This window comes from Tursiops truncatus, chromosome Y (assembly GCF_011762595.2).
Source record: "Tursiops truncatus isolate mTurTru1 chromosome Y, mTurTru1.mat.Y, whole genome shotgun sequence".
NCBI lineage: Eukaryota > Metazoa > Chordata > Mammalia > Artiodactyla > Delphinidae > Tursiops > Tursiops truncatus.
Genome location: NC_133428.1, coordinates 5,491,608 through 5,514,364, shown reverse-complemented (window position 1 = coordinate 5,514,364; position 22,757 = coordinate 5,491,608). Strand labels below are relative to the sequence as shown.

The 22,757-nt window shown below is 50.0% G+C and overlaps 1 long non-coding RNA gene across 1 annotated transcript; it reads left to right on the top strand.

Annotated features, from left to right (window-relative positions):
* The first annotated feature begins 26 nt into the window (after nt 1-26).
* On the top strand, nt 27-4,807 carry LOC141277700 (uncharacterized). Its single transcript, XR_012329452.1, has 4 exons — nt 27-1,109; nt 1,474-2,908; nt 3,159-3,204; nt 3,694-4,807. It is a non-coding gene; the product is annotated as an uncharacterized lncRNA (long non-coding RNA).
* The last annotated feature ends 17,950 nt before the right edge of the window (nt 4,808-22,757 follow it).

The window sequence follows — 22,757 nt, the reverse complement described above, 5'->3', positions numbered from 1 at the left end:
TGGACTCGGGAGGGGCTGCGGGTTGCATCCGACTCACTGCTGACCCGGGCAGGACGGGGTGCAGACGCGATGGGGCAGAGGCAGGGGGCAGGTTCAGACCGGAGTGCCCTTACGTAAGGGGGCGCCCCGTTCTGGGGGAAATGGATGAAGAGCCCGGGGCTGGACCTCCCGGAATGGGGAGGCGGGCTTGTGCCCTGACGGACGAGAAGCCTCGCACGCCCGCGCCACCTTCCCATACGTGCGTCTCCCACCCTCCTGGGCTGGGCCTTGTGGATGACAAACCAGACCTTGTCCCCCACCGCCTACACACTCACACACACACACACACACACACACACACACACACACACACACCCCTTTCCTGCGGGCTGGGCTGCGCTTAGGGCTGATGCCCGCTGGCCCTTCCGGCAGGGACAGGCAAAGGAGGTAGAATCCCCCCAGCCCAGCACTTCAGGGACGCGGTGCAGGACAGGGGTACCAGGGCCTAGACTAGAACTTCGGGATATGCGAAAAACAGAGCCACCGGTGTCCCAGAGGATAGGGCGTTCAGGACCCAGGAGCTCCGATTCCAGTCTCCACCACGTGAGGCCCCCAACGCCAGGGGCTGGGTGGTCAGAAGGCCTCATGTGTGCAGGGTGAGGGGCTGTGAACGGGAGGAACGCATCTGCAGGGGAGCCCTCCATCCCTGAGTCCCGGGTGCCTCGGGGGCGGGGGGGCGGGCGGCCAGGGGCTCTTTTCCTGTACTCACTCCAGGTGACCTTCAGAGCCTGCACACAGGACACAGGGCCTGACCCCACGGGAAACAGCATCCCCTCTGACGGCAGCCGAGTGAGGATGCGGGCAGGACGTGCACGGTGATCGTGAGGGGATGGTCTGGTCCGGCGTGGACACAGGGCAGGAAAGAATCAGGAGTGGATTCCAGAGTGGCCCTGGACCCCTTCCTGCAGCCCACCCCGGGGACTGTGCTCTCCCCGCGGTGCGGCATAGGAAGAACGGAGGGCACCCACCCACGCTGGGGCCAAAGAAGGAGGCCACATCCCCGGCTCCGGGCAGCCAGGATGGGTCTGCGGTCTGTGAAAGGAGTAGAGGCTGAAGGAATGTCCTTGCAGGTGAGGTGACCCAGCCCAGCAGGATTTGCAGTCGGGGGCTTCTCAAGGTCACCTGGCGGGGTGGGGGGGGGGATGCCTAGTATCTGCACACACACACAGCAAACTGTTGGTATCCCCCAGGAAGTATCTGATGAGCAGCAATACTGTGCATCTTTTTGCAGGGCTGCACCTTCTAATTCTGAAGGCATCTGCCTTCCCAGCCTCAGGCTGTCCCCGGGCCAAAACAAGAAGGGCAACGGGCTGCCTGTCCCCGCTTCCGGTACTCCCACCTCACTCGCACACGCAGAGTTCCTGTTTCTTGGGGGTCCGCTAGGGAGGGGAGCCTATCTCTGACATTCTTCGTTAAACTTAACTTTGTCGGCAGAACCTCTCCGACGCCCAGAGCCAGAGCTGCCCTGGTGTGAAGGCATAGGAGGTGTCTGAGGACACATGTCACCATTCTTTGCTCACCAAACGGACTTGGATGTTGACCGTGAGAAAATGAACTCAGTTCAGGGAGCATTTTCCACATGGCTGTCCTGAGCTTTGGTGCGTTCTGGTTGGTCGCCATCTGTTAACATCTTGTGTGTGTGTGTGTTTAACTTAATCGGATTCCCGGAGGAGCCTTGACATGGAAGCTAGTCCTGTGGATGGCGAGAGAAGAGTCACTCTGTCGAGAAGCATGCCCTCGCCCAGCACCGTAAAACTCAGACCGTGCCCAGGCTCTGTGCACCCTCAGAGCCAGCCTGCCCTTCGCACCCTCGTCTGGGTTACTTAACTTTTTTTTTTTTTTTTTTTTTTTTGCGCGGGCCTCTCACTGTTGTGGCCTCTCCCGTTGCGGAGCACAGGCTCCGGACGCGCAGGCTCAGCGGCCATGGCTCACGGGCCCAGCCGCTCCGCGGCATGTGGGATCCTCCCGGACCGGGGCACGAACCCGCGTCCCCTGCCTCGGCAGGCGGACTCTCGACCACTGCGCCACCAGGGAAGCCCGTGGGTTGCTTGACTTTTGCTCTCAGCCCCCGTTCCCCGCACTCCTGGCTTTATCTGAAAGTTGCTCTCACACGGAGGCTCCTGTCCGTTCTCCTTCCACTCGCAGAATTGTCCTTGTTACCTTTTATTTCTATTTACTCCTGCCATGGGTTTTCCTCTTCCAAGTCCTGCAGGAACACAACTTTCAGCGCCTGTGATCTTCCTGGAGTGAATTGTTTTGGAATCAGATACATGGTTGGTTCTGAGATCAAATTTCAGGAGCTGCTAAAACCTCTTCCTGGGTACAGTGGCTGAACCGCAGTCCTCCGGACAATGATTGGTCCCCTCTCAGCCATCAGGGCTTCCTTTTTCTCCCGACGTGTGTACGTTTGTCTAAAACCTTTCCTTGCTACTGAGTGTATAAAGCAACCTGAAAATCCAGGCCAGACTGTCCCTACAGGGGGACTTGAACTTTAGAAAGAAATCGTGGATGAATCGACACACCTTCATCCTGGCTTTGGTGCACTGTTTTTCAGACTGCAGGTCACGACCGGTGAGAAGGGTCTGAGATGGATTTGGGTGGATGCGATGGGAATTGTTAAACACCCGGTGGATTGTAACAGCAGACGGCGCCACCTGCAGGAAGCATCGGTGCTGTGTCGGGAAGCTCTGTGTGTGTGTGTGTGTGTGGGTGTGTGTGTGGGCGTGTGTGTGTGTCTGCGTGCCCATGCGCACACACACATGTGCTGGTTGTTAATGGATACTGTCTGTCAAAGGTGCTAGAGGGTAGCCACCCTGTGGGCGGAGACTTGAAAGATGCAGAAACTACGCCGGGGGAGTTTGGATGGAAGGTTAGGAACAAAATTTTTTTTTAATGTTATTGACGTAGAGTTGATTTGCAATCGTGTGTTAGTTTCTGCTGTACAGCAAAGGGATTCAGTTACACATATACATACATTCTTTTTCGTATTCTTTTCCATGATGGTTTATCCCAGGATGTTGAAGAGTTCCCTGTGCTCTACAGTAGGGCCTTGTTGTTGATCCATCCTATATCTACTGGTTTGCATCTGCTAACCCCAGACTCCCAATCTTTCCCTCCAGATGGTCTTGGTAAGCAAAGCCATGAGCGGACATCTGTAAGCCACAGGTGAGTCCCCTGGATTGGTTTTCATTTGAGCTGGCGGTAGCATTTGGGAACTCAGGGGCAAGGGCACCCCATGGGTTTGGGGCAGGCAGAGAAGAGCAGGGAAGGTCCCCCAATGACCCAGGGCTCCTGCATGACTAGGAGAATCAGGAATCCAGTCCCCTTCTGTCTGATTGTCTGGCTTGATGTCTGTCTGACCAAGCATTGGCCGTGCTCCAACCAGAGAAGCTGTGGGCCCCTGGCGAGCCACTCTCTCTAGGTAGGCTTGTTCAAGAGATGTGTGTATTTTCCTGAACGGGCTACAGGTCTTTGGGGTAACCCTAGAGCAAGCTGGGGGCGGCCCAGCGTTTTATATAGAAGACTGAACACCTTTCCTGAGAGTTTTTGGACAGTGTCTTTTTCTGGCTTGACTCAATTGCCTGAGTTAATCCAATAATAATTGCTTCTCCCTCAGCATCACTTGGAACGCCCACATGTGTGTTTTTATCATAGGAAGCTTGCCCGAACGGCCCCCCGTGTCCATCTCCCGTGGAGGATTACGGATCTGGGGACCCCGTCTCCCGGGTTTCCACGTCGAGTCGCCAGTATTCAGCACCCACGAAGCCTGGTCAGGGGTCCTGTTCCTGGATCCCAGGATTCCCGCTCCTCCAACTCGATTTGTGTAACTGTCAGTTTTCTCTCTGGCTCTGTGGCTGGTGCATGTGTCTTGGGATGAGAGCGGCGGTGTTGAAATTAGCATCCTTTTCCATCTTGCTAGGTTTCTGTGATGATAGGTTTTCGCCTACATGTTGGCTTAGGCGAAAACAGACTTGCTAATTGAGGCCAAAAAACAAAGCAAATGGTAAAAACCCACGGGAGCCAATGAACTAAAACGGGATGTTTCCATAGTAGCAAGATGTCACCCTAAGGCTGGGATGGCATTTCATCTTCTTAGCGTGTGGTTTCTGCTTGCCTTTACTCTCTCAGCTTTCTTATCTGTGGGATATGCCTTTTTATAATTTGTCCAAATCCTTTCAAAGCTCATACGGGTCAGCACAGTGGATAATAGCTAAGGCTATATGTGGATGCACTCAGTACACTGAAATTAAAAATTGAGATGTACCGCATTTCCGTCTGTGAACCGAAACGCCTATAGGAGAAAGACTTCCCCGTAAAGGGAAGCAGCTGCAGCCCATCTGCCTCTTAGAATGGGGTCGCTTTACAAGGAAACATTCCTCACATTCTTGGGATAACTGCTTTGTCCCAGAAGACAGATGCATGAAACTCAGTGCATTGGAAAGGTAGTCATCAAGTAATACAGTAACCAAGGCAGCGCTCATGGCAAGTTCAGACTTTAGCACTTTTAAAAAAACTTTATCGCAGCAGCTATGGTCGGTGACCAACTATAGGAACCGTAGGAAAGGGTTTTACTTTTGAATGGTTGTGTTTGTAGTCTCCTTTTAAGAAATGTTTATCAGGTGGATGGTGTAACCATCTGTATTTCATGCATCAGGGTACTGTCGAGAGTGTGGAATCCTTTATAGCTTGCGTGCAGGTCCGTGGCCTCCAATTAACATTTGAAACGCTCGTCAATTAGGAGATCACAAGAGCTGACTTCAATCCGTATTTATGCCCTTTTATGGGGAGTGGGGGGGGGTCCTTGCTTCCCACGGAGTGGGTGCTTGATAAAGATTGATGGTCCGTGAAAACCAGGGGAAATCCCGCCAAGATAGAGCACTGATGGCTTGTAGGAAAATGCCCACTTCTGTGACAAGCTCAACACCACCCACCCTCCCAAAGAGACGGGGAAAACTCAGGTGTCCGGAGGACCTCCTGGTTCTGTCAATGGGATATTTAACAAGCAGTTTTGCGTTCTTTGAAAAACGTCATATCCTTTAAGGCAGGAATGCCCACGTGCTCTTCATCCTTAACCGTCAGGCTGAATGTAAGATGACTAGCAAGGACCTACCGTATAGCACAGGGCACTATATTCAGTATCTGGTAATAACCTATAGGAATGCCCTAGTAGGGAAAAATACGGGACTGGGGGACTAGAGGGGAACAAACAGACAATATGCGTTCATCGATTCCCCTTTCATGGTGTTTCCTGTGTGCGGAAATATTTTACATAAAGCCCATCCCTTTGAGGGAGGAAGGACTGTGCCCCTTTCAAAGGAGATAGCTGGGGGAGCCAGACCAACTCATCTACGGGGTTTGAACCCCACCCTTCCTTGCGGGGACAACGGTAGGGGTCATTCAGTGTCAATAGGTAATTATGCTTTGTTTCTAAAAAGGTGTAAGAAGTGCGGTTTTTAAATCTCCCCTGCCTTTAACACAAATTCCAGATTTCCAAGTATAAAGCCAGACTTGGGTGCCTACTTGGGGCATCAGGAAACTCATGATGGCAGAGTGTCTCCTATGCTCTGCGTTGTCTGATATTTACTCTTTTTAAATCGGAGTATGGCTGGTTTACAATGCTGCGTTCGTTTCAAGTGTACCACAAAGTGCGTCAGTTATACTTCTATAAATATCTATTCTTTTTCAGATTCTTTTCCATTATAGGTGGTCCCAGGATACTGAACAGAGTTCCCTGTGCTCTACAGGAGGACATTGTTGTTGATTTTAGGTCCAGTAATACGTATCTGTTCATCCCAAGCTCCTAATTTATCCCTCCCCCTCCCCTTTCCCCTCCGGTAACCCTGCGTTAGTGTTCTACGTCTGGGAGTGTGTTTACGGTATTTATTCTTCAATCGCCCTCTGACCTTGTGCATCTCGCGCCTCGCAGGGTTTGGGCGGGGCGGGGCTGTGACACCCTGGCTGGGTTTCCTTCGAGCATGGGGAGGGTCCTGGCGGGATGACTGTGCGGTCATCACGTGTGTGAGGACCTAGCACAGCCTGCGGGGTGAGGCTGCCCCGCAGACTCCAGCTGTGATTCGGGGGCTGCCTCCCGGGACGCAGGCACCGGCGCAGCTCGGATTCCCTTTACCGCGATCTGATGGCGCCACCTACCGGCCCTGCAGGGCGCGCGCTGCCCGCCTGGTCTTTTCCAGGCGCAGCTGCTGTTGCCCGTGCGTCTGTCGGAAGCCTGGTGCCGCCCTGGGTCCACCTGCCCGGCCGCCCCTGGGGTGCTGTGCACGGTGTCACCTGCCGTCCGTCGGGTTTGGGAAGAGCTCAGAGCAGGGCACAAAGAGTGCCCATTTTGTTAGGGATTTCTGAGGTCGCTCACCCCATCTAAGCTTCTTTAATAATGGAAACTTTTTGGTGATGTGGTGCTGGGTTCTAGAGAGGAAACGGAGGGGTTGGGGAAAGGGGGAGGGAGAGAGAGGCTGAGGCCGATTGGCCATTTCCTGAGCCATGACTGATTTACAGTGTTAGGTAAGTTTCAGGTGTACGACCTAGTGGTTCAATGTTTGTACAGGTTAATGTACTCTGCTTCCCTTTATTATAAAATGTTGGCTACATTCCTCGTCTTGTACAATATATCCTTGTAGCTTATTTAATACATAATAGTTTGTGCCTCTTAATCCCCTAGGCCATCCTGCCCCTCCCCCCTTCCCTCTCCCCACTGGGAACTATTAGTTTGTTCTCTATGGGAGTCCGCTTCTGTTTTGCACAGACGTTCATTTGGTTTATTTTTTTAGATTCCACACATAAGTGATATCATGCAGTACTTGTGTCTGACATCTCATTAAGCATAATATTCTCTAAGTCTATCCATGTTGCTGCCAATGGCATTATTTCATTCTTTTTTATGGCCGAGTAATATTCCATTGTATACATGGACCGCATCTTCTTTGTCCATTCCTTGGCTATCGTGAATAGTGCTGCTGTGAATACCGGGGTGCACGTATCTTCTCGAATTAGAGTTTTCACTTGTCTCTGGACATATGCCCAGGAGAGGAGGTGCTCGATCACGTGTGATGCACTCTTCTCCCCCCAGATGAGAAGAGCAGCGTCACTGGGGTGTTTTAAGCCATCCACCGTATCCAGTGAAATCATTATGGGAACACACGGGCTCCGTGAGGCTGCGGGCCGCATGCGCGAGGGCGCGCCGTCCACAGGGCACTGGGGTGGTGGCCGCGGGGCTCGCCATCGCAGCCCTTCCTCCCCGGAGAAACCTCAGTGGCATCCGGGAACCCCGAGGAGCGCGGGGCTCAGGGGCTGCGAGTTTCCAGTGAAATCACTACGGGAACACAGAAGCCCTGGAATTTCAGTGGCTTAACACATTAAATGTTAAATGTTTATTTCTAGGAATTCCCTGGCGGTCCAGTGGTTAGGATTAGGGCCTTTCACTGCTGGGAGCCCAGGTGTTTTTCTTTGTTTGTTTCTTTGTGTTTTTTGGCTGCGTTCGGTCTTCGTTGCTGCAGGTGGGCTTTCTCTAGTTGCGGCGAGCGGGGGCTGCTCTTCGTTGCGGTGCGCTGGCTCCTCATTGTAGTGGCTTCTCTTTCTTGTTGCGGAGCACGGGCCCTAGGGTGTGCGGGCTTCAGTAGCTGTGGCACACAGGCTCAGTAGTTGTGGCTCGTGGACTCTAGAGCGCGGGCTCAGTAGTCGTGGCGCGTGGGCTTAGCTGCTCCGCGGCATGTGGGATCTTCCCGGACCAGGGCTCAAACCCGTGACCCCTGCATTGGCAGGCGGATTCTTAACCACTGCACCACCAGGGAGGTCCTGCTCATTTATTTTTCAAGAAGTGTTTTCACGGGGGGAACATAAACTAATTGGTGGTGTTGGAAAGATCCTACATTGTGTGAGACTTCCAATTATGATGGTAAAGTGATGTTTAGAGTGTGGCCATGGTGGTGACAGCTGAAGTTAATTGATAAGGGACGTTATGGTCATAAAAGCGGTATCTTGATGAATATTAAGATAACTCCAAGAGGTGGGTATACCAACAGCAACGTAAATCAACGTCTGGGTCATGGGAGGAAGGGCAGAGGAATCCCAGAACGGTTAAGTTCACGTGCTTTGTGGGCAGAACCCAAATGCCACCTTCGGGCTGGATGACCCTCGGCAGGTCCCAGCCTTGTATCTCAGCCCTTAAAATGTGGTGTCTTTAGTCCATTCGGGCTGCTATAGCAAGACTATCACAGACTGGGTGGTTTATAAATAATAGAAGTGTATTCCTCACAGTCCTGGAGGCTGGAGGTCTGAGATCCCGGCGAGGGCAGATTTAACGTCTGGTGAGGACCCTCTTCCTGGTTCATCAATGGTGTCTTCACCTGGTGGAAGGGTCGAGGGAGCTCTCTGGGGTTTCTTTTCTAAGGACACTAATCCCATTGAGGGGAGCTCCACCCTCATGACCTCATCACCCCCAAAGGCCCCACCTCCTGACACCATCACGTTGGGGGTTAGGGCTTCCATATGTGAATGTGGGGGGGACATAGACTTTCACTCTGTATCATGGGGGTGAGGAACCAACTCTGCAGGGTTGTAGTGAAAATAAAATCGGATCACGTAAAGGACTTAGTACCTGGTGCTTAAAAACCAGTCCATAAATATTAACTCTCATTACTTTTAAGACATGCCTGTTCACATGGGAAATAACACTATAATAATAGGTTTAACATGCAAAGGAAAGGTGATTCTTTACGTGGTTGTGCTTCTCATAAATATGTTCCCAGGGACAGAAGATGTTCTGTTTTATATTAAAAATATAAAAAACCTCTTGACTTCTCATTAGCCTCTTAAAAATATTGCGGTGATGTCCATGGTATTAAAAATGTAGGGACTTCCCTGGTGGCACAGTGGTTAAGAATCCACCTGCCAAGGCAGGGGACACGGGTTCTAGCCCTGGTCCGGGAAGATCCCACATGCCATGGAGCAACTAAGCCCGTGCGCCACAACTACTGAGCCCACGTGCCACAACTACTGAAGCCCACCCGCCTAGAGCCCATGTTCCGCAACAAGAGAAGCCACCGCCGTGAGAAGCCCGCTGACCGCAATGAAGAGTAGCCCCCGCTCGCCGCAACTAGAGAAAGGCTTCACACAGCAACGAAGACCCGACCCAGCCAAAAATAAATAAATAAATTTATTCAAACAAAATGCAAACTTTCAAGAGATATTGTTTGTCGAGGAGCAGAGAGAGAGCCGTGGCTTAGCTGGCCTCTGGCCAGGATGGCTGGTGATTGATTGATTGAATTTTATTTTTTAATTATTCAAATCATACATTAATTAAATGTTAAAATTCACATTCAGCATTGACTTCAGGGTACTTGAGTGTTTCAGATGGTTTTCTCTACCGGTGAAGAATGCAGTTACACAGGGCACCGCTCTCCCAGGGGTAGCTGGAAACAGAAGGAGACCTCACAGAGCTTCCTTTTTCCGTGAGTCTAGAATTCAGTTTTGACGCTGACCCTTCAAGGTATGGAGAACATTGGGTGAAAGACCGCACGCTCAATGAAGTGGTTTTAAAATCTCCTTCTAAGCAGCCCCTGTTGGCCCCAGGAACTCTTTTCTTCCCTCTGGTTCTGATTGTCTGGGACACTTTGCCTTGCAAGGCAGGCTCTGCAGAAGGGAGGGAAGTCCTTCCGCATTTGGGTCTTAGATCCTCCTTTTTCTGATAGCCATCTGCTGGGAGCAACTTGAGATCTGCTCCCAGAAAATTTGTGAATTAATCTCATCCATGTTATTTGTGGTGAGTAAATTAATAAATATGGTAGATAGAGATAAATACATGGACGGGTGGATGCATGGATAACCTGGATGGATGGATGGAGGGAGGGATGGAGAGATAGATGATGGATGGATTAGAAATAGATGATAGACAGATGGATATAGATGGATGGTAGGTAGGTAGATATAGATGCATGCATGGGTGGAAGAATGGATGGATAGAGAGGTGGATGGATGGATGGGTAAATAGATGATTGATAGATTTATAGATAGATAGATACATGGAAGGAGGGACAGGCGGGCCGAGAGCTGAAGCAGTAGTCACCCCTGAAGACTCCTGACCCAAAGGCCAGCTGCTGCAGAACCAAGAGCCAGGCCCTGTCCTCAGGTGGTGAAGGCTCCCAGCACCCTCTAGAACTAAGTGGGCTGGTGCGTTGCGCTCAGAGAAGAAGAATGGTCCATGACACTCATCATGAACCCCCTGAGTACCAGGCTTTGGACACAGGTTTTACTGAATCCTCCCCAGACCCAGGGAAGGGGCCACAACCATGTTCGTGTCAGATATGTCAACAGTCCAGGAGGTTAGGAGTCGTTCAGAATCATGGGATTGGGCTTCCCTGGTGGCGCAGTGTTTGAGAGTCCGCCTGCCGAGGCAGGGGACGCGGGTTCGTGCCCCGATCCGGGAGGATCCCACATGCCGCGGAGCGGCTGGGCCCGTGAGCCGTGGCCGCTGAGCCTGCGCGTCCGGAGCCTGTGCTCCGCAACGGGAGAGGCCGCAACAGGGAGAGGCCCGCGTACCGCAAAAAGAAAAAAAAAAAAAAAAAGAATCATGGGATCAGTCTACATGGCCCACTGGGAGGGGCAGGCGGAGGTCGGATCATCCGTGTACCGGAAGATGCTGGGCGGACGAATCTGACCACAGAGAGAGACTGAGGAGGAGGGAGGACGCATCTACCCACGAGTTTGGTCAGACGGGGACTCTGACCTCTGTGTGCTTCTTTATCTATGTCTGCGTTCCTTATAAAATCCTTATTGTTCAAGATTGCATTGGCTTCTTTGCAAAAGACATGATGGTTACTAAAAATGGTACACCTAAATCCATCTTTATGGCAGCTTTGACTGCAAGAAAATTGACCTCCAATAACATCAAAACCTTTACTATTAGAAATGCATGGAATAGCTTATACATTATTAAGCTTTTCCTTCTTTGGCCAACGCCTAAGAGATGAGTCAGATATATTCTTGAGTGACTTCAAGCTCTAAATGCTGGCCTAGTTCCTGTTTTGTTTTGTTTTGTTTTCTGGGTGGAGACAACTTTCTGAAACATGTATAAAATTGTTTATCCTTCATGCATACTCCTTTCCATCTTGACAGAATTAAAACAAAAGACTTTTATAAATTGTTCTTTCCTTCCCCCCATCCTGTGCCAACAGAAAGCACAAGTGTGTTAGCCCATGTTTATTCACAAAGTCCTACTGCCAGATGTTTCATATCCTTGGAATAGGGTTTAACACACACACACACACACACACACACACACACACACACAACTTGAGAGTAATGGAAATGGGATAACTCAGGTCTGGATTTGAACATACAGCTCACAAAGTGTCCATTTTTGGACACAAAATATAGTTTTGCTCTGTTTACCTGTTTAAGCATTTTTTGCACTTTGTAAAGGACACCCACTTCTTTTTGGAATGGGCAAGGCTACGAGGACTCTGTTGTGGACCCCTTCGTTGTGACATAAAACCGCATTGAACGGCCGATTTAACATGAATCACGCTTCCTCCCAGCTGCTTCTGCAGCTGCTTTGAGTTTCCTGAGGCCAGAAGGATGCTCACCAGAAGTGACAGCTGGTTCCCAAGGAAACCCCACCCCAGGGGCTGCACCCGGGGAACCTTCTGCTTCCCTAAGAAGCAAATGACACACGCAACTGGGAAGCAACAGGGGTGCTTGCAAGGCACCCCCGGGCTCTGCTGCTTCCATTAATCTTTCAAACCTGAGAGTGACTTTGCAGACTTACATCACCTTGGCCGTGGTGGCTCCCAGCCCTGTCTGTGTGATCCAGGGACCTTAAAGAACACCGAAGCCGGGAGCCACTCCCCTGCCCTGAGATTCTGATGTCTTTGGGGTCTTGGGGGCATTAAATACCCAGGGCTGGGAGGTGTGAAACTTGGGAATGAAACTCTTTATTCAGTGTCCTAAGCTGACAGGCATTTGGGCTGAACGGTCATGCAGGAAAGTAAGGATTAAACATCCAGCAACCCCACTCCTGGGCATATATCCAGAGAAAACCATAATTTGAAAAGACACATGCACCCCAATGTTCATTGCAGCACTATTTACAATAGCCAAGACGTGGAAGCAACGTAAGTGTCCATCGACAGATGAGTGGATAAAGAAGAGGTGGTACATATACACAATGGAATATTACTCAGCCATAAAAAAGAATGAAATAATGCCGTTTGCAGCAACATGGATGGAGCTAGAGATTATCATACTGAGTGAAGTAAGTCAGACAGAGAAAGGCAGATATCATATGATAGCACTTATATGTGGAATCTAAAAAAAGCAATACAAATGAACTTGTTTACAAAACAGAAATAGAATGACAGACATAGAAAACAAACTTCTGGTTACCAAAGGGGAAACGTGGGGGGGAAGTGATAAATTAAGAGACTGGGATTAACAGATACACACTACTGTATATAAAACAGATAAGCAACAAGGACCTACTATAGAGCACAGGGAACTCAATATTCTGTAATAACCTATAATGGAAAAGAATTTGAAAAAGAATGGATATATATGCGTATGTATTGCCAAATCACTTTGCTGTACACTTGAAACTAACACAATATTGTAAATCAACTATATTCCAATAAAAAGTTAGAGATAAACAAATCAATATTGGCTAAGAACAGGGTCCAAACAGCTCTTATGATTCAGCCCCTGCCTCTAGGTGCCTGGTCCGTGGGGCTCATGCCTTTGGGAGCGGATGACACCATGGCACGAGAGGGCAGATGCAGAAGGATGAAAGGGGGCAGTGGGGTGCCTTCACTTCCCGCCACTGTTGTCACAATTACCAACACTTAAAATCATGCAAACGTATTATCTGACGCTTCTGGAAGTCAGAAGTCCGGGATGGGCGTCGCTGGGTTACGATGGAGGTGTTGGCAAGGTCACAAACGCTCTGGAATCGCTTCCAATGAATCCATTCCTTTTCTTGTCCAGTTTCCAGAGGCCACCTGCGTCCTTGGCTGGTGGCCCCTTCCTCCATCTTCAAAGACCATCTCTCGGACCTCTGCTTTCATCAACACACTTTTTTCTGTGGTTAAATCTCCCTCTTATGAGGACCTTTGTGATTCCGTTGGGATTGTGTGGAAAATCCAGGACCATCTCCCCATCTCAATATCCTTCACTTAATCCCATCTGCAGAGTCACCCTTTTTCAGGGACGCTAACACCTTCACAGCCTCCAAGGATTAGGATATGAGCATCTTTGGGGACCACTCTCCAGCCCACCACGTGGTGTCTGTACAATTCATGGGATCCAGGAGCCTGGAAAGGAGGGAGCGCTGGGTCGCTGTGGGGCTGGGTCCTTGAGAACCCAGTTGTTGGAGCAGGTGATCCAGGAAGGTGGTGACTCCTGAGGGCACCGGCTTAGCAGAATGAAGGAGTCCATGGATGGAGAGACACTGGGAGTCTCCAGCTGAGAGAGGGAGCCACCTACGTACAAAGGGAACCCTTTATATGTAGGTCCCTTTATGACACTAGGATTGTGTCTAAGCAATTTACATGAATGGAGAAGTTCAACCTCAAGAAGGTGAGCGCAAGCGGTATCAGTGGTTTCCTTCAAGGGCAAATGTGAGTGTTGTGTGCGTGTGTGTTTTCCTCCATTTACCGTATTCTTTTGGTTTTCCTGGTTGTCTGTAATGAGCAGACTGCTTTCAAGATGGGAAAGTAAACGCGGCACTTTGATGCTCGAGGGAAGGATGTTAGCGATGGGACACCAGTAGAAGCAGCTTAAGAGCCCAGGCCAAGGGCAGCTGTGGGGCAGGAGGGGGCTCTCGGGGAGCATGCTGGGATGGGGGGACCCCGTGAGCGTGGGAAGCAAGGATGGCCCTGGGGAAGAGTCAAAGGGATGTTTTCAGGATTGGGCTGCCCCCCCCGCCCCGCCCCCACCTCACTCTGCTCACTTTGCCCCACCCTAGCCCACACTTCCTCTTTTCTTTTCCCCACTTAGCATCACCGGCAGCCTCTGCCCCGCCTGTCACGTGGGATGCCGCCACCCAACACTCCCTTCCGGCTCCCCTTGGAGTCACAAATCCTGCTTCTTCTTCAACAGTCAGCGCAGAGATTGCTTCCCCTCTCGCGAACCCCTCTGATCCCCATCTGGGCTCCTGCCAGACCCCCTGGGGTCCCCTTTGGAAGCATGCAGAGCCCCAGACCCCTCATCATTGTTGTTCGTACAGAGGTGCTTCATACTCTGTTGAAGATTTGGTTCCCAGCCTCCTCCTCTATTGGATTCTAAGCACAAGGAAGGTGGACGTCTGGCTGATCTGGGCAGACCCTGGGCATCTGGTGGTTTTCTAAGCTGGACCATCCCCATGGGTGTGGGAAATGGAATATTGCCGGCCATATCAGTAAACAAAGGATGTCACAGTCATCAGTGATCGCAGCCAGGTGAGAGGGTGAGCCCTGAAGGAACTCAGGAAGGAAAGAATGCCTGCCTTCTAGCAGCCATCAGACGGCAGCCACTCCCTGCGGTGAGCCCTGAGGAAACTCAGGACATGAAAACACGGGATCCTGGCCCCAGAGAGCTGAGGTGCCTATCAAAGGAATGCTTTCAGTGACCCCACACTCTTGCACCTTCCCATACATAGAAAAGCGCTGAAGTCCTTAACTTGACATATTTGGTTTTCTTTCATTCACAGTAATCGTCTGACGTTCCGACTACCTGCCCTTTGTTACAAAACTCCTAGATATCCTAGACGCCCCCTCGCCTCCTAGGAGCAGTTCTCTCAGGGTCACTTGAGACACTGCCTCCCAAGCTTGAAGTCTTAAAAATTCCCGCCGAATAAAACAGAGCTCTCAACTTGTAGGTTGTGAAAATATTCTTTAGTCAACAGGTGCACCTGTGCCCTGGGCTGGGGCCAGTCCTCCTTTTGCTTACTTCTTTCCTGTCACTGGACTGCCTCACCTTACTTTGCCCCCTGCCCCTGCCCCCCGACCTTCGCAGCTCATGCAGCTCCCAGGCTTCCTGGAAGCTCTCCCTGACGGTAGGAATGCATCGACGTGCCCCCTCCCTCCCATAAGTGCACAAATTCTGCAGCAGCTGCTGCTTTGGGACTTTGTTGAGATTTCGCCTTGTTAGACATATCTAAGAATATAATGACAACGCACCTTCCTGCCAGCAGTCACAGGGAACAGCTCCAGACACCGTGAACGTGCCACACTTTCAAACCAACCTCTAATAGCTCTCCAGCCTAACACGGGCATCCAGCCTTCCCAGCATCTCCTCAGCTCTGTGCCCACCACCTCCCACCTCAGCCCACCGTCTTGTCCCTCCTAATCCCATGGGCACCCCTGACGATCTTTGCAACGGCCATCATCAGATCCTAGGTCTTCGGCAAAACCAATAGCAGAGGAAAGACGTCCCTCTGGGTAACAGGGGCATCTTCCTCAAGTCTTGAACTGTTGACCTAATGTCCTCCCCACAGTAACATAAAGGTGTTATGTGAGTTTCCTATCTTTTCCTGTGACAAGTAGCCGCAAACTCCGTGGCTGAAAACCAAGCAGGTTCGTTCTTCTGTACGTCTGCAGGTCAGAAGGCTGCCCGGGTCTCACTGGGCTAAACTCCAGGTGTCAGTAGGGCTGGTTCCTTCTGGAGGCTCCAGGGGAGAATGCATTTCCTGGCCTTTTCCGGCTTGAAGAGGCACCTGATTCCTTGGCTGCGGGGCCTCTTCCTCCATCTTCAAAGCCAGCAATGCATCATCTTGAAATCTCTCTGACTCTGGCCCCCCTGCTTCCCTCGTTCACTTATAAGGATGCCTGTGATTCCACTGGGCCACCTGAGTCATCCAGGTACATCTCCCTGTCCCAGCGACCTTCATTCCATCTGGAATGTTCATTCAATTCCTCATTGCCACATGATATAACATATCCAGAGGTTCCAGGGATTAGGATGTGGGCATAGCAGCAGGTAGGGCTGTGGCTAGGGGGATGTCAACAGGAGTTGCCTAGGGATCCATGTGCTGGGCAGGAGGGATGGAGAGAGGGAGGGATGGATGGATGGGTGGATGGATGGATGGATGTGTGAATGGATGGATGAGTATTTGAGTGGATGTATGTATGGGTGTTTGAGTAGATGGATGGGTGGATGGATGGATGGATGGATAGATGGACAGATGGGTGTTTGAGTGGATGGTGGATGGTGTTTGAGTAGATGGATGGGTGGATGGATGGATGGATGGATGGACAGATGGGTGTTTGAGTGGATGGTGGATGGTGTTTGAGTAGATGGATGGGTGGATGGATGGATGGATGGATGGATGGATAGATAGACAGATGGGTGTTTGAGTGGATGGTGGATGGATGAGTGGATGGATGGGTGGAGTTTGAATGGCTGGACGGGTGGATCAACAGATAGAGAGACAAAGGTAGCTTTATAACAATGACAGCCAGAATTTCCCCCTTTGGGTCAGAAAGGGGGAATTACACCTCCAGGCCTGTGTCATTTTGTCAGCGTGGGGCCCTCTTCCCAGCCTCCCGGTGTCCAGAGAAAACCCAGTGCAGACGTAGAGTAACCCTGGGCGGTGAGCCCAGCTGTCTCCTCTGTGGGGTGATCTTCCCCAGATCCTTGAACTGTCCTCGGTCTCCCTCACCTCCTTTGTCAAGTGGAAGTCTCTGGGGTTCTCCTTCTCTGTGACATGTGGCTCTTCAGTATCCGGAGGAAGGGGGGGCAGCCTGAGCCTCTCTGGGAACCCCTTCCTGCCCACCACCTCCTATCTCTTTGGGCCACACTTGAAAGTCTAGGATGGGCTGCTCGGGTTTCTCTTCCGGGGCTGTATGTGGGAGTCCCTGCCCCACAAATGCACAGACGCCTTCCCTCACCCATTCCATCCTCTCCTTCCTGCCAGTGAGCCGGCCCTGCTGGCATCAGCCACTTCCCGACACAGGGACCCTTGTTCAGAGCTCGCTGACAAGGCGCCGCCGCCTGAGTGGGAACCCGGCGGGGCACAGCCCACTGCAGGACAGTTTTGCAAAAGTCACTCAAATGCCTGGTCGTTTACATCCTGTCTGCAAACACATTTGAACATGCTTCCTCCCCACTGGGCACATGACTCCTTGCCCTTTCACCGCCAAACCAAGGCGGGGTAGGGAGGGTTGTCTATACTGCCCACGGGGTGGCCGGAGACAGAGTCTCCGAGCGTTTGAAAGTGGGGTCAGAGTGTTTGGTTTCTCCTAGAAGCCAGGCATGTGGCACTCAGGGCCACACCAGCTGAGTTTGCGAGTGGCTGGCGGGGCAGCTGAGCGACAAACCAATGAAACGAGGCCCTGGGAGAGCTGGGGGGCTGGGATGCCATTTCCCTGCCCCAGTAAATTGCATTTTTTTGTCCTAGTTCTGGAGTCTTCCAGCTCTTTTTCCATCCCAAGTGGGCAATGGGATGTCTTTGCCTCTAGCCTGTCCCTGGGGTATCACCCCACCGTGCACTAAGAAAGACAGAACATGGACCAGGAGACCCAGCTTTTTCAGTCAGTGTGTGTATTCTTTTCCCCCATGGTGCGCACTAACTTATGGACACAGGCAACAGACCGCAACAGTATTCGAGCTGCCTGTGGATTTGTGACCAATCATAATCACAGGTATTTTCATATCACTGCAGTGGACTTTCAAATATCTTAAAGTATCCTTTATGCTCATCACCACAGCAAAATTATCACGGTTAGCATGCCTATAGATGCTTTAATTTAACGGATCTCTAAATGCATGACAGGGTTTACCTGACAGCAAATGAAACCATGATTTACCAGTTGCCCAGGTGAATTGAAGCATGTTTGACAGCTGGGAAAAATCATTCAGGATTTTTAGAAGTCCCCTATGTAGCTGGATTTTAGACTTGGGAGTCAATCTCGTAGGATTTGCTGCCCGATTTTAAGATGACACACATGTTTGAAGACCTTGACTGTAGCATAGGTTTGGAAATGCCACGTTGGTTTCTAACAGCAGATGGATCTCATGTTGGGGCAAAACTGTATAGCCTTGGTAGTATCTAGTGTACACTTGTGTGGGCACGTGTGAAAATTTGCAATTCTTTTCTATATTCATCTAAAGTGGAAGAGAACTGGAAATAGAGTGTGCTTCTTTTGCAATTCCCATACCTCTGCTTTACTCGTATATCAATTTCTAAGAGGAGCTAGTGGGCTGTTTTGCCCTTCAGAACAATACTCTTCCCTGACCCAAAATTTGAGCTGACCTAGAACCATCCCCACTGGACCCAACCGGGGACAAGCCAGCCTGAATTTTAGTGCTGTTTAAAATACATTAAAACCTCAATTGCTTTTTGAAGAGCTACCTTACCCTAGAACAAATGTGGAGATGTTCTCCTGTGGAAATTAGACATCTATCAGAGCAACCCAAGCTCTGCTGTACATAAGAGACCCACAATTATTTAGAAATGTCGATTCCTCGGGATTTGGAAATACAGTTCTAACCAGAAAACAGGAACTGCATGAACCCTTCCTCTAAACGCTTTCAGTCGTCTTTCTGTTCAGAGTTGCATTTCCACCTTCTGTGCAAATGCAGTGATGACGAGGAGGTCATGAATGCATGACTGAGTTCACTTCTGTGTGACCAGAAAGCTTCCGTGTTGTGAATGTGGGCATCTGTGATTCTCTCCCAAGGTTTCTCTTTAGTGTGGTGAATGTGTGATGGAGATGAAGATGTTCCGTATCCTGAGGATGGTCCATTTTCCTCCAGACCACAGTCCATCACTGTGGCTTCAAAGGTAGATATTCAAGCTCAGTTTTGCCCACAGACGGAGGCTGGTCATCACCTGTTCAGCAAGGGCACCATTAACAGTTGTGATCTCCCCAAGAGGAAGGTGATGGTTGTTGTCATATTTTTAAAATTTCTTTATTTTATTTATTTATTTTTGGCTGCATTGGGTCTTTGTTGCTGCGCGCGGGCTTTCTCTAGTTGCGGCGAGCGGGGGCTACTCTTCGTTGCGGTGCGTGGGCTACTCATTGCGGTGGCTTCTCTTGAGGTGGAGCACAGACTCTAGGTGCGCGGGCTTCAGTAGTTGTGACATGTGGGCTCTAGAGCGCAGGCTCAGTAGTTGTGGCGCACGGGCTTAGTTGCTCCATGGCATGTGGGAGCTTCCCAGACCAGGGCTGGAACCCTTGCACTGGCAGGCAGACTCTTGACCACTGCGCCACCAGGGAAGCCTGTTGTTGTCATTTTAATCGTGCCTGAATTTTAGCTGACATCCTGGGGGTGGAAAGCTCTGTGGGTGATACCCATTTCTCAGCCAAGGTGAGAAGCAGGGGTCTTACCTCCTGTGTCAGGGGAAGAGGCATGGACACCTGCACAGAATCAGAGTGTGGAGTGATGGGAAGGCAATCAAGGGCGTCTACTATAAACGTTTATGATGAATCCCTTCCACCTATCGACATTGGTCGCGGTGCATAGCCCCAGAGGGAAGAATACCCTGGAACAAGCAAGCATTGAGGAGAGAGTGAGGCTCAGGGCCTGGGTCCACGCCACCCAGGAGGATTCCAAAAAGTCTCAGGAAGCTCACTTCTGTTTCCTCTTTGGAGAGCTAGCTTTGGCGACTCATTCATCCAATCAAACGTTGCACAGATAGCTACCGAGCTAACCTGTCTCAGAGAAGCAGCCCAGAGGTGGAGACACAGGAGAAAGGGATGGCTGGGACCACCCAGGGAGGGCATAGGAGACAAATCCTCATGAGTGACGTCCGTGAGTGTCACTTTAAGGGATGCGGTCAGCAAGAAAGGGGTGAATTTTCATTTCAGAACGTTTGCTCTGGGAGCAAAGGATGGATTTTAGGAGGACCAGAACAGAGTTGCAACGATGTGTCCTGAAGGCCAGGGGGGTTGGATGATGGGCAGACGCGAGTGTGAAGGTGACGAGGAACCCAATGGTGATGAGTTCATGGAAGGCTATGCAAGATAACCAAGGGTCGTCTTTGTCAACTCATTCATACATTCTTCTAGCGGATAAGCACCGAGTCCCACCGTGCCCCACCGAGCATGTGTGTGTGTGTGAGAAGGAAAGAGAGAGAGATTTAGGGTGATGTAGCGGGGAGGAGAGAGAGATGGCAGGGCGCATTTGCTGAGGTGTGAGAAGAAGGAAAGAGTTCCTCCTTGGGACTTCCCCGGTGGTCCAGTGGTTAGGACTCCGGGCTTCCACTGCAGGGGGCACAGGTTCGATCCCTGGTCGGGGAACTAAGATCCCACATGCCTTGTGGTGCGACAAAAAAAAAAAAAAAAAGAAAAGAAGATTTCCTCCTTGGAGGAAGGAAGAGGTTGCCTACATCTATTGTCTTCGTGTGAATTACAAGACTTGGAGTGTCATGTGGGATCTGGCTTGGATGGAGATGCCCACTGAGTACCATATGTGTGATGGTGGCCATGCCAGTCTCCACAAGACAAAGGTATTCTGGTCTCCTTGTACCTGGAGTCCTATGGAGGGCCAGGAAGGGGAAGAATAAAGCAATATTCTCTTCCTGCATCTTGAAAGAAAGCATCACGGGCACCATCTCTTCCATGCAAAGGAGAAGACACACTCCACTCGCCAGTGACGTGGTTGTCAACGCTCCAGTGCAGACGGTCCTAGACTGTGTCCAACTTTCTTCAGGTTTGAGATGAGTGCATGAAGGTTCAGGTCTTCAGGTCTGAAGCACGGCTCATCTATTTGGGGAGCGTGCCCTTAGGAATAGGATGACTTATTCTTATGCGCTGGGCAGAGGGGTAAAGATGGGGGTGATGAAGAGAGACAGAATTGCCCAGCACTGGGGCAGTCTCCGGTGAGACACACGCTATTTTTTGCCTCTGGGTCTGTGCTGTGTTTTTAAAAATATCTGTGGCTGATAAAATAACAAAATACTCAAAATATAGGAAAAATAAGATCCCTAAGATACCATAAAATATCTTCAGTTTATAGAGATCACCATAATGTATCTTCAATTTGGAAAGGATTCAAATAGATACATATAGAAACTGCACGATAGAGTGAATTTTATTCTGATCAGAAAAAGAATAATTTTTTTTTTGTTCTTTGGACAAAAGATTCCTAAGAAGGAATAAGATTTGAAATATCAATGCTTACTATAAAATTGCTTAAAGGAAAAAACTCAAAAAAAAAAAAACCATGGCAATGGTAAGAAGCTTTTAAAACCTCAGTCTGCTCCCCGAGCTAACATTTTTCAGTTCCTGCAAACAAAACCTGCACCGGGGCAGGAAATCTTACTAATCTTCAGCCCTTCATTCTTTGTGGTTAAAAAAAAGCCCGATTTAGAGCTGCACAAGATCTCCATGGAGAAGGTGAAAACAAAACAGCAGAAGCGAGAAGCGTCGGCGGGAAGCCTGAGCTGAGCCATGCGGAGACCCGGCGGCGGCCGGGGCGGGGCAGCGGGCAGGCATCTGGGTGCAGAGGGCCTCTGCTGCTTCGGTAGAGCTTTTGCTTGCATTCCGCTTGGTAGCGAAGCAAACCGACACAGCCGTGCAGAAGTACCTTCACTTGTCCTGACCCCAAGCGAAGGGTGCTCCTTCTAGACCAATGAATATCTTATTTTAACACCACGGTTGGAGGGAAAAAACGGACCTGGGGTTTTCCCTGAGACACATTTTACTTAATTTATGATTTAAAAAAAATTTTTTTTTAATTTTTAATTTAACTCATTTTATACTGGGGTAGAGTTGATTTGCAATATTGTGTTAGTTTCAGGTGTGCAGCAAAGTGATTCAGTTGTACGTATACGTATATTCATTCCCTTTTAGGCCCGGTGTCACCCTGACCGGAGCACACTGGCTGCCAGACAGGCCAGCTCCAGAGGACGAGGGACATATGATTTTTACGTGGCTGGTGATACCAAATGTCTTCCAGATGCTGGATGACCCATTTTTAAAAAAGTCGAATTCGTCATTAGAAAATGAAAAAGTATATGGGTGTCCTTTTCATTTTCATGGAGTAAAAGTCGCCTTTGCTCACACTGATTTTTAGGGCCATTAGTGGGTTGAAACTTGGGGACCCTTCAAAGACATGTGGGAGACCCCAAAATAGGCTAAGCTGAGGGAGTGTTGAGACGGGAAACGGAATTTCGAGGCAAATAAGCACGGCAGCTGGAGCGCTCTCCACGTGTGATTATTAATGAACGGTTCCTGACGGGCTGTGTGTTGAAAACATTAACAGAGCAGATTCACACGTCCCGGGAGATGAGGAACCTTATCATTTTATTTATTTTATTTTGTTCTCTTCTATTTTTTTTTTTTTCTTGGCTGTGTTGTGTCTTCGTTGCTGCACACGGGCTTTCTCTAGTTGCGGCGAGCAGGGGTTACTCTTTGTTGCGGTGCACAGGCTTCGCATTGCAGTGGCTTCTCTTGCTGTGGAGCACGGGCTCTAGGCGCATGAGCTTCAGTAGTTGCAGCACATGGGCTCAGTAGTTGTGGCGCACGGGCTTAGTTGCTCCACGGCATGTGCGATCTTCCTGGACCAGGTCTCAAACCCGTGTCCCCTGCATTGGCAGGAGGATTCTCAACCACTGCGCCACCGGGGAAATACCTCTATTTTTATTTGTTTTATCTTATTCTCTTCTATTCTACTTTATTCCTTCTTTATTCTATTTATTTAACCTTATTTATTCTTGTTTTATTCTTAGTCGCACTTATTTTATTCTATTTATTCTATTCTATTCTACTGTTCTTATTTATTTTGTTTTAGTT